This window comes from Lutra lutra, chromosome X, assembly GCF_902655055.1.
Source record: "Lutra lutra chromosome X, mLutLut1.2, whole genome shotgun sequence".
NCBI lineage: Eukaryota > Metazoa > Chordata > Mammalia > Carnivora > Mustelidae > Lutra > Lutra lutra.
This window is the reverse complement of record NC_062296.1, coordinates 4,334,397-4,345,860: the sequence shown is the minus strand read 5'-3', so window position 1 is coordinate 4,345,860 and position 11,464 is coordinate 4,334,397. Positions and strand designations below refer to the sequence as shown.

Below are 11,464 nucleotides of genomic sequence, written 5' to 3'. Positions count from 1 at the left end.
AGCGTCCAAATCTTGATTTCAGCCCAGGTCCTGGCTCTGACGTGTGACCAGCAGGGAGCTGCTCTCGCATGCAATTCATACAATCAAGAAGCATTTACTGAGTGCTTTTTGTAATCCAGTACAGAAGTGAATGTGATTCAAAGGAGTTCACAGTCTGGGGAGGGGAGTTGGCAAGGCCGCATGTAAGCAAATGATCACATCAGTGCGATGAGAAGGGCTCTGGGAGGGCTAATTCTTCCTGGCCCAGGAACAAGTGCTCTTCTGCCGCCCTTCCAGGAGTTTGGCCAACCCGGGAGAAAGAAACAGCAAAAGCGCAGGGGACTGGAAGGAGGAAAGAACATGGTGCATCCAGATAACAGAAAGGTTTCTGTGATTAGACCAGAATTTGGAGCAGGGAGAGAGAAGAGGCACATTGGGACAGTAGGTGGGTTGGACTCTGAAGGGCCTTGTTACTCACCTAAGAAGTCTGGATGGACTCTGCAGTAAGTTTAGTGCGCGCGCGCGCGTGTGTGTGTGTGTGTGTGTGTGTGTGTATTGTGTGTATACATATAGTGATATCTGATTGTATATAAATATGAATACACACACTGGTATCAGGTAAAACACTTATTTTTAGATGCTGGGGTACTAACTAAAGAGCAAAAAGATGTTAAAGTGCTCTTATTTACCATCGTTTACTTGAACTGTGTGTGTGTGTATAATTGTGCAGCACAAGGAATATCACACCTATTCTTCTCTGTGTCACGTTAAGCTTGTTTTATTTGATTACACATGGAATTCTCTTCCTGAAGTTGTCTTCCTTCTGTTTTTTGTTTTTTTTTTTCCCTTTTCCTTTCTTTTTACTGCGTTAATGGTCGCCCGCCCCCAAACCTCAAAAAAGCAGAAGGGATTTCGTCCTGAAATGTTTCCTTTCACTAAGTCTCAAGAGAGTTCTTGGAAAGATGCTGACGCAGCATGAAATACACCTCAGCGGTCGTTCGGTTTGCGAGTTGTAGATTCCGCGCCGAGTCAGTGCCATCCCTTCTTTTTCCCCTTATGGTATCTCAGCTTCACGCAGCCCACCATCCGCACCCGGTAACAGCTCCATTTAGTGACCTCTGCTGAAGTTTCATCTAGAGAGGTTTTCCCCCTGGATTTCCCCATTACTGAAGGAAAACAAGGGGACACCGAGGAGTCCTGGGACTACACTTCCTAGCGGCCTCCGTCCGGCTCCTACTCCAACTTCCCGCACAGGGGCGGCTCCTTAGCGTCCGGGCTCGGCCCACTGGCATCGCATTTAGAACTACAACTTCCAGATGCCTCCACGCGCCGGACCTTTCAAAGAGGGCTTCCCAGCAGCCTCCAGGGAGAGGAGCCCCGCCCCTCGGGGCGCCCGCAGAGGCTTTCCCGGCGCCTTCCGCCCGTCTCACCCATGTCACGTGGCGCACCCCCGCCAACCGGAGCGCGGAGGAGGGCGGCGGGCGGCGGCCAGAGGCGGGGAGGCCGCAGGGGGCGGGCCCTGAAGGGGGCGGAGCGGGGCCCGGGAGCCGAGCAGCCTGGCAACGGCGGTGGCGCCGGGAGCCCGAGGTGGGTGCGCGCTCGCAGCAGGCCTGGCTCAGAGCCGGGCGCTGCGGGGACCTGCGGTGGGGGGCCGGGAGGAGGAAGTTGGGACTCCCTGGGCCGACGGGGGCGGTGGGTCCTCGCGGCACCCGCGGGTGTAGATGGCGGGGGAGGGGTTTCGCCCGAGCGCCTCGCTGTCCCTGCCGGCCAGGGCTGAGTGAGGCCGGGGAGCCGCAGGCAGGTGTCTCCGGCTTCCTCCTGTTCCCCCCGTCCAGGGTCCCGGGCCGGCGACGGGCGAAGGTCGAGGCGGGGATCGGGCCCGAGGGGGGAACTCTGGGGGCGTCGCGGCCGCTCCTCGGACTTTGCTTCCCCGTCCTGGGGCGGGAGCCGGCTGGGCGGCCGTCCTGCCACCCCGGCGACGCGCCGCGGCTGGTCCGTGCCTTGGCCCTCCGCCTGGGGTGGGTGCCCGTCGCATCCCCGTGGGTCCTGCGGAGCGGCCGCAGCCTGCCGCTGGCCGGGAAGTCCCATGGGGTCTCTCTAACAGAGTTTCAGTGTCACGCACGGGAGGTTTATCTGTTTTTGCAACAGTTGAGAGGCGATCTGAGAGGGAACGGTTAGTTCCCTGATACGCAGTCGGAAGTGTGCACAGGCACGAGCAAGCGCCCTTTGCCGGGTTGCCTCCCTTAACTGTCTTTTGCCGTGCTCAGGAAGTGAAAACTAATTTTAGTTTTTGCCTAAGCAAATATGAAATGAATCTGCTGTAAAGATTATATTATGGGCTTTATAGACGCATACTAAGTATGAGGTGGAGTGAATTGTGACTGGTTTTTAAATAGACATAATAGACCTTCACAAGAATGAAATCATGGCATATTAGAATTGACTTGGACCTTGAAGTTCATAGTAGTTCGTTTCCAGGATGGGGAAACTGAGGCCCAGAGAGTGTAACCCTGTATGATACTATAATAATAGGACCCAGGATTTGGGCAACCTAATGGCAAAGCTTATATCAGAAGTCAGGTCTCTGGGGAGTATCTTGGCTTCTGTGGAACCCGGGCACTTTTTAAATTTTTTTTATTTATTTTATCGTAGCTTAGTTTTGTTCCTTGTGGAGTCTCCACCTTAGAGCCTTGAGATTAAGCCATTGATTTTGCTGTAGTTCAAACCATTTTGAATTTCCTTCAAAGCCAGTTTACCAGCCAAATAAGACATTTAGGCTTGTTAATTTATAGACACATTTTGCTTTCATCTGACATATATTTTGGGCACGATCACTTATTACCAGATTTGACTCAATGACTTTTGGCTGTTTCAGAAAACCAAATGTATCCTTGAGAGATTCCGCACCATGGAGTAGATTCCAACCACTGAAAGTAGAGAAGATTCATTGGGTCTTTTAGATTCCAGTTATTAAATGCTATTAAACAATTGGGTCTCCTTACCTTAAAGTTCTGACTTATATTGACCAAGTTGTCAGCGTCTTCATTTACCCTTTAAACACAGGATGTCCATAGTGTGCCTGTGGCGTCCCAAGTACCGTTAAGACAGCAGATAGTGCCACTAAGTCCCTGCCTTACAGAACGTATGTGTGGAGAAGCAGACAACAATTACAACAATAAAAAAGCAATGATATATTTTCCAGTAGACATGAGCACTATGCAGAAAAATAGAGCGCTGAAATGTCAATAAAACAGGCTGGCATGTTTGAGATTGACTTAGGAATTAAACTGAATTGTTAGTTTTAGAGTGTCAGCTGCTGCTCCATTAAAGCAAATAATGAAATCCAAAAGTAAATCTGTCTAAATCAAAGAGGTTCTATGGAGTCATCGCTTCTCCAGCGATTGCCTCTTGGATCATAAATTCACCCCAGCCTCATTTTTGCATTTTTTCTTTTATGTGCAAACAGTAAGTGCTTTCAAACACCTAGGGAGGTGACCTTCCAGTCACTCCCTGTCTCAGTAGTTCCCTTACTCTTGCTAAAGAAGGCTCTGCTGAGGTTTGTATTCCTTGTTGATTTCATGCCAGTGTCTGCCTGCCTCAGGCTACCTTACACAGGGATTTTTCTTCCTGCACTCTGGTGTGTACTGAGAACCTACCACCTGAAACCGTGGTCATTCTTTGGGGTGTGCGGTTTGTAAAGAGACAAGTTTATTTGATGTTAGCTGTAGCGTAAAGAAGCATTCAACTTCTTAAAAACTAAAGCGCTAGTCAAATGGCATGCATGATGGCTTACTGTGAAAGTTCGTCTGTTTAGTACCTTTTCGGTTCTCTCATATGCTGTATGTTCAATGGCTTCAAAGCAAATTTTTTACATTTTTACAGGTTCTGAAAAATGACTAAAGTTATTAAAAAATACTCAAATATTCTTTGTTCCAAAATGAAAAGAGGACTAACAAAATGTAGTTATTTTAAAAACCACTGAAGGAACATGTGGTTCTTGCTCTTATTGAGGGCTCCAAAATCAAGAGAAAAGCAGAGCCTCTTCAAGGCTTAGGAGGCAACATTCTGAACTGGTGGCCAAAGGATTTCAAAGGCCAGAGTTTTTTTTGTTATTTCTACAGTTTTTTTTTTTCATTTTATAGAAGAATAAGAGGTTGCTTTCATTATTCTTTAGTAATTTCCCTTCCCTGCATCTGACCTCTTTGAAGTTCTGCTTTCTTTATTTTCTAGTTTCTCAGTTCATTATTCTTTTTTGGCAGATGGGGGAGGGACAGGGGCTGCTGTTTGCATATAAGGTGTTGACTCTGGATTTGAGTCCTGGCTCTAATATTACCTGCATGACTTGGGGTGAGTTACTTACCCCTGTGCCTCAGTGTCCTTACCTGTAACATGAGAATAATAACACAAACAGCACCGGCCTCAAAGCGTTGTTGGCCAGACTGAATGATAATCTATGCCGAGCGCTTCGAATAGTGTCTTGCACATAGTAGGCACTCAAGAAAAGTTAACTGTTACTGACTAGAACTGCATGGAACTCCCTTGTTTGCTTTTAAAGACTGATTGATTTATTTGAGAGAGAGACAGAGAAAGCAAATGGGGGGAGGGGCAGAGGGACAGGGGGAGAGAGAGAGAATCCTGGGCAGACTCCCTGCTGAGCGTGGAGCCTGACACCGGGCTCCATCCCAGGACTCTGAGATCACCTGAGCCAAAATCAGGAGTCCGATGCTTCACCGACTGAGTCACCCAGGGACCCCCTCCCCTTGTTTGCTTTTAAAGAAAAAGAAATGATTCTAGATGTGTCCTAATACACTTTTGGATGTCCAGTAAGTGTGATTTTTTTTTTTTTTCTAGCCATTTCTCTGCATTTTGTGGTTGACTCGAGCTTTTAGTTTCAGGTGACATTGGCAGCAGTGCCCACAGTTCCCGCAGTGTTAAGTTTCCTTTGCTATTTGGACTCAGAAATTACTTGAGGCCATATTTTGGTTGTTTCTATAAACATGACTAGAGCAAGAAAGGCCTTCTTCTAGTTCCTCTGCTTTGAAAGCAGGAGGGTACCAGGAGACCCAGCAGAGAGTTGGCCAAGTGAGACCCACTTGCCCCCCTATAGTTGGAGGACAGTTTTTCATGTTAAATGTTTACAATGTATTCTTCCACCGGAGCACCTGGACAGTCTCATTCTTTTCTTTTTAAGAATGCAGCTGGCACCTCTTTAGAATATTGGCACCACGCACTAGCACTTTCTTTCTGTTTCTGTCTGAGGAGCAAGGAATCGTAAAGGAGCTCTTGGTTGGTGTGAGGTGGCCGAAAGCTCCCTGAGTTTGGATTCCGGACGCCAGGTTCGAGTCCCATTTCTGCCCCTTCTTAACTCTGTGACATTGGATAAGTCATTTTACTTCACCCCTGCTGCCTCTCCCATTTGTAAGACAGAGCAGTGAGCCCTGCCAAGCTCCCAGAACTTTCCAGAGAATCGAATATGCATCAGTGCCCCTTTGTAGGCTGTGCAGTGTTATTATTATTGCATTCGTGTATTATATAGGCCATTGCTGTTGGGAGAACTGGTGTAAGAGAGAAGAGTCCTTCCTGTTCTTGGTCTTCTTCCCCCTCAGCTGTAGGTGCGGCCTCTCTGCCTTGCTTTTCCTCTTCTGTCAGCATGGAAGTATGCAAGCGTTTGATTGCCTCTCTCAGATGGACCTGGAGCCGTTGGTTCTTACGAGCTTCCATTTTATTGATTCTTAAAATGTAGTACTGCATAACCAGCAGTCACAGGGTGACAGCAAGGCAATCTCTGTACCAAGGAATATTGCCTGCCTTTTTCTGAACTGTTTCAGAATGAAAATCTTTCCTTTTTCGAATCAGCACCTTACACTAGCTCCTTAATGCAGCCTGAGGCCCTGCCAAGCTCCTCCGTCCGTATCAGACTGGATACTCTCACTCAGGGGCTTAGGATGGGAAGTTAGGCAAGGCCCTGATTGCTCTCCAGGTCTCTGCTGCCTTTCACATTCCAACAGAACCGAGGCAGAGTGCTCTTTTCTTGTTATTTGGAGTTGTTTGTTCATCCGGTGTTGCCCTGCCTCCCCTCTTTGTCTTGATATGTTACACCTGCAGATTGGTTACAAGTGAGGCGATTGTTTCATCTTCCAAGCTTGTGCAGAAGGGGCTGAGGTTGGAGACGTTTTTTCCTGGGCAGGTAAAGCCTGACTTGGCCTTCCCTCCACAGCAGACATTGAGTCAATGCTCTTTGACTTGAACTGGACAGGAGGGGATATAGTTCAGAGTAGGTTGGAAGTGTTCATTTCAACAAATTTGGTTGTATGTACAGAAACCATATCCCCTGATGCAAGATGAAACGTAGCTCACACTCAGCCTTGTTGTGGCCAATTAGCAGATGAGTAAGAAAGTTCTTGGAGTCCGGGGATGGGAGAGGTCTCACATGTTACCTTCCCAACCTCTGGGTTTTTGGACTATTGTCATGAGCACTTTTAGAATAGGTTCATTTTTGCTTTGCTTGTTGGTGTGTTTGGGGGGCGGGAAGAAGTGAGGGAAGTTGAAGGGTAATAATTGGAAGTAAAAATAAAAGTAACTTGTTTGTAACTCATTCTGTCCTTATTCCCTTGCCTACAGACCTTGACAATGCAGTGATGTCCTTTGTTTAGCTTGTGATAATTGTTATATATTGATATCATGTCCTTGGGCTTTCCGTGAGAAGGAAGCATTGTTGCCACAGCCTCTTAAAACAGAACAAGCTGCTACGTCCTAGGAAGGAATGGGCTGCTAGGTCCTGGCGCTATGCTTCCTCTTCAGGGGAGCTCTTGAGGCAGAGTTGGCCGTGAAGGGGATTCGTGGCATTAGATGGTGGCACCCGAAATACCCTCATCTAACCCCTAAGTTCCTCCATAGCCCTGAGATGACTTAGGTGGGGAATCAGGAGAACAGGGACTGTGCTGTCAGGGTTCATTCCAGCAGTCTGGGAACCGGCCCGAGCTGTTTTGCAAAAACAAGAAATGCACCTGCCGGGAAGCGATCCCCAGCCTTGGCTTGTCAGTAGTGCTGGTGGGTCACAGTGACAAGCAAGATCCACACTTAGTTTCAGGGAGACCCAAGGAGGACGCTACCATCAACACTAGTTAGGTGGCAGGCAGGATATGTGAAACTTCAGTGGACACGCCGTTTTGAGCTTTCTGGTCCTGACGTGTTCCATGCACACGGATGCTTCCATATCTGAGAGAGAAAGGGAGTCCCTCCATGGAGGGCAAGTGGAGCTGGCCCTCACCTCTTTGGAGCTCCTGCTGGGAGCAGAACAGCTGAGTTTTTAAAGTTGAGGCCAAGTAAACCCTGCTGGCCATTTCCTTTCTTTGGCGTTATCACCTCTGACATGATATGGTCATGTCTCCAGAGGTCCCCATCACTTGTATGCCACAGAACAGTTTTTCCTTGTTGCTGATTTTCCTGATGCTCCTGGCTTTCCTCAGCTCCTGGAAGCTTAGGGAGAAGTGCAGAATCTGAGGCCACTCGGATCTGCCCAGCCAAGAATCGGCGTTTTAATGACACCCTTAGGTGATCTGTACTTAAATTTTAGAAGGCTGGCTTAAGTAGTAGTTCACATCCTGGCTTCCCCATGATCCTTTGAGACCTTGTGGTCCCTTCGGAAGGTAATTCGAGCCACATGTGTAACCCATGTTCCTAGTAGTCTCATAATAGAGAAACAGATAAAGTCAATTTTTATAATATATTTAACCTAGTATATCCAAAATATTGTCATCTCAACATGCACATCAGTGTAATGATTAGTGAGCGGTCTCCCCTGCCTTTTTGTGCGAAGTTGTCAACATCCGTCACGAACTTTACATTGACAGCACCCCTCAGGTTGGACTAGCCGTAGTTCAAGTGCTCAGGGGCCTTGTGGACTAGCGGCCCCCGTGTTGGACAGTGCAGCTTTGAAAGATACATCCTGGCCTCGATTTGCTGATGATGTCCTCAGATTTGCTGTCAGTGCTTGGAGAGCAGTGAGAGCCAGGGTTTGCCTCAGTAGTAACTTGTGTTAACGACCCACGTAGCCTGTGGCAGACCGTTTGCCCATTGCGATTATGTGCTTCCCATTTGAATCCGCACAACATCCACACGTCACTGAAGACCGTGGCTTCCCCCATTCCAGTTTGAAGAATGAAGAACTTGCCAGTGGCGTGTGTGTGCAAGGTAGGCTCTTTTCTTGGTGTATCTTCAGAGAACTCGAGGATCGCAGGCTTCTTCTCTGGCTCACCCCAGGAGGGTGTGGAGTCCCTAAATAGAAGTTTCCATGTGCTGGAATACTGCAGGTCAGTGGCTGGCCACACCGGCCGCTCGTCAGAATCACCCAGGAGCCTTAAAGACCTGCTGCCCGGGCCCCACCCACTGACGCTCAGATGCACTTGATCTTGGGGGAGAGCAAACGTGTGCATTTCGCTTAACTCGAGAGCAGCTGCTGTAGAAGGGAGTCTCCAACCTGGGTGGGCCGAGAACCACCCACGCTCTGGGTCCAAACTCGGATTCTGACTCAGTGGGTCTCCTGGGCGCTCCAGCCGGCTTCAGCTGCGGCGACCTCCCAGGCTCCGTCGCTGGCGCTTTGACTTCGGGTAACCAGCTGCCCCAGGAGCACCTGTGGGTGTTTCCCACATGGCAGGTTCCCTGGCGGCAAGCCTGGAGTTTCTGATTCAGGGGATGTGGGGCGGGGTGCAGGGACCGCACTTGAGAAGGCATCATGTTTTCCGTATTACACCACAAGGTAATTAGGTTTACTTTAGGTTTTGTGTAGATACACCTCTAGTGCATATTTGTTTGGGCCTGCGTGGGTGTTGAATGATATCAAACCCCTTTTCTGCCTTTACGGAGCTCTGTTTTGTTCCCTCTTGGCACCTGTTAAGCAGATGGGGTATTTTAAGGGATTTTCTAATACTACGTTGTAGCATTAACCCGGTTTGCCTGCTGGCGTGACACCAGGGTATTTCCTACTGCCGGGCTTGATCGGTAGTATTTTCTTCCGGATTTTTACATCTGTGTATTTGAGAGTGAGATTTGGCTTTCCTGTACTGTCCTTGCTTAGTATTGGTTTGCTAGCCTTGCAAAGCGAGTGAGAGCATTCCCTTTTTCTCGTCTCTGGAAGTTCCTGTAAGATTGAAATGACCTGAATTTTTGAATGTCCGGTAGGACTTGCCCCTAGAGCCACCTGGGCCTGGTGGATTCAGTGTGGGAAGATGTTAAATACCTGTTAATATCTGCCATTTCTGTGGTTCTGCCTGTCTTTTCATTCTTTTATTTTTTTAAAGATTTGTTTATTTGAGAGGGAGAGAGAGAGAAGGAGTGGGAGGGCAGAGAGAGAGAGATTCCCAGGCAGCCTCTGCCCTGAGCCAGACACAGAGCTCAGTTCCATGACTCCGAGGTCAGGACCCCAAGGTCATGACCCGAGCCAAAACCAAGAGTTAGACGCTTAACTGACTGTGCCACCCAGGCACCCCTATCTTTTCATTCTTAAATCTTAATATTGTTTATGCCTTCTTTTTGTTTTTTTCTCAGTCTTACCAGAGGTTTGTCAGTTGTGGTTATGCAGCATGGTGTTTGTCAGTATGTGGAAATGAATGAACATAATAATATTCTCTAGTTTCTTTTTAATTTTTAATGAGTAAAAACTTTATATAATTTTAAAGTCAAGTTTACATCAGCGTGTATTCCAAAAAGCCTTACTTCCATCCCTGCCTCTTGCCAGGCATCCCGTTTCCCCCATGCCATCCCAGGTAATCAGCATTATTAGGTTTTAGTTTATTCTTCTGTTTCTCCTTTTTTATATGGAACGCTTCACAAATTCATGTGTCATCCTTGTGCAGGGGCCATGCCAAAGCGAGCAGTCTTCTGTTTCTTCTGTATGCTTGCTCTTGTGCGTGTGCGCGTGCACACACACACACACACACACACATTTGCATTTCCCCCCCCTTACACCAAAAAAGCATATTACATACACTATTTAGCCTCTTTTCTTTTCTTTTTTTCACTTAAAATATGTTCTGGAAATCACTATTTTCTCCTCTCTTTGGACTTATTTTGTGGTTTAGATGTTTCAAAACATTAGAATTATTATTCTTTAGTTTTAGTATAGTCTCATTTCCGTTGTGATTATTTCATTCACCTTTGGGTTCCGGAATAGATTTTTAAATTTGCAAATACATTTTCTAGGTATTTTTAGAACTGATTTCTAACTTCACTACATTATGGTTAGAGACTGTGGTCTGAAGACCAGTAGTTTTTTTGAGACGTGTTGAGAGTAGGTTTATATAGTGTTTTGTGGTTGGCTTCTTTCACTCAGCGTAATGCTTTGCAGATTCATCCATGCTGTCGCACAGACCCGCAGCTGGTGACTTTCTGCTGTTGAGTAGTGTTCCACAGCGGTTTGTTTATTCGCTAGTTGATGAACATTGGAGTTGGCTGAGTTTTGGGCCATGGTGAATAAAGCTTACAAGTCTTCGTGCGGACTCGTGTTTTCATCTGTGTAAATACTTAGGCGTGGCATTGGTGGGCAGTGTGCTTAGTGTATGTTTAACTTTACAAGAAACCTTCAAAGTCTTTCCCAAAGTGCTTGTGCCAATTTGTGTTCCCACTGGCAAAGTAAAGTATGAGAGTTCTGCTTGGGCCCTATCCTCATCAACTCTTGTTATTGTCTGTCTGGTTAAATTGTAACCATTCTAGTGTGTGTGTGATGGCAGCTCACCGTGAATTTAATTTGCATGTTCCTAATGACTAATGACGGTCAATGAGTATGTCTTCATGGGCTTATTGGCCATTTGTTTATCTTCTTTGGTGACGTGTCTGCTCAAATCTTTTGCCTGTTTCTTATTGGGTTGCCTGTCTTACCAAATTATAAAGTTCTTTATATGTTTTGATTATAAGACCTTTATGAGATCTGTTATTGGCAAGTACTTTCTCTCAGACTTCAGCTTACCCTTTCATTTTCTTAATTGTGCCTTTGAAAGAGCAAGGTTTTTAATTTTGATGAAGTCAGGTTTATCATTTTTTTTTCTCTTAAGGTTTATGCTTTCTGTGTTCTAAGAAATCTTCGCCTAATCTAAGTTTCACAAAGATTTTCCCATGTCTCCCTCTAGGACTTTTGTAGTTTTAGCACTTCTGTTTAGATGTCTTGTGTCTTCCCCACTCCCCCAGGTTCATTCCCTGTATAATCCCCTTCCCTTGAGTTTACAGCCTTGTGAGACCTTGAGGAGAGAATCCAGCTACACTGCCAGCTCCTGGCCCACGACCCATGGAAACTGCACGATAATTAATGTGTGTTGTTTACAGCCACTAAGTTTGTTATGCAGCAATATAAAACTAATACTTTTTTTTAAAAGACTGATTTATTTATTTGAGAGAGAGCCAGCAAGTGCATGCAAGCAGGAGAAGGGGAGGGGCAGAGGGAGATGGAGGGAGAGAATCCAAGTAGACAGCACGCTGAGTGCCCCTAAAACTG

At 46.9% G+C, this 11,464-nt stretch overlaps 1 protein-coding gene across 6 annotated transcripts in view; it reads left to right on the top strand.

Moving 5' to 3' along the window:
* Positions 1 to 1,490: 1,490 nt before the first annotated feature.
* The window catches only part of MTM1 (myotubularin 1), a 92,055-nt gene continuing 82,081 nt past the window's right edge, over positions 1,491 to 11,464 (top strand). For 2 of the 6 annotated variants that reach the window (XM_047715848.1, XM_047715845.1), the window contains exon 1: positions 1,491 to 1,566. The gene's annotated coding sequence lies outside the window, so the exon portion shown is untranslated. Of the gene's footprint in view, positions 1,567 to 5,157; positions 5,316 to 11,464 lie in introns of those variants that run through there. The other 4 variants (XM_047715844.1, XM_047715842.1, XM_047715847.1 and 1 more) reach the window with 2 other exon arrangements.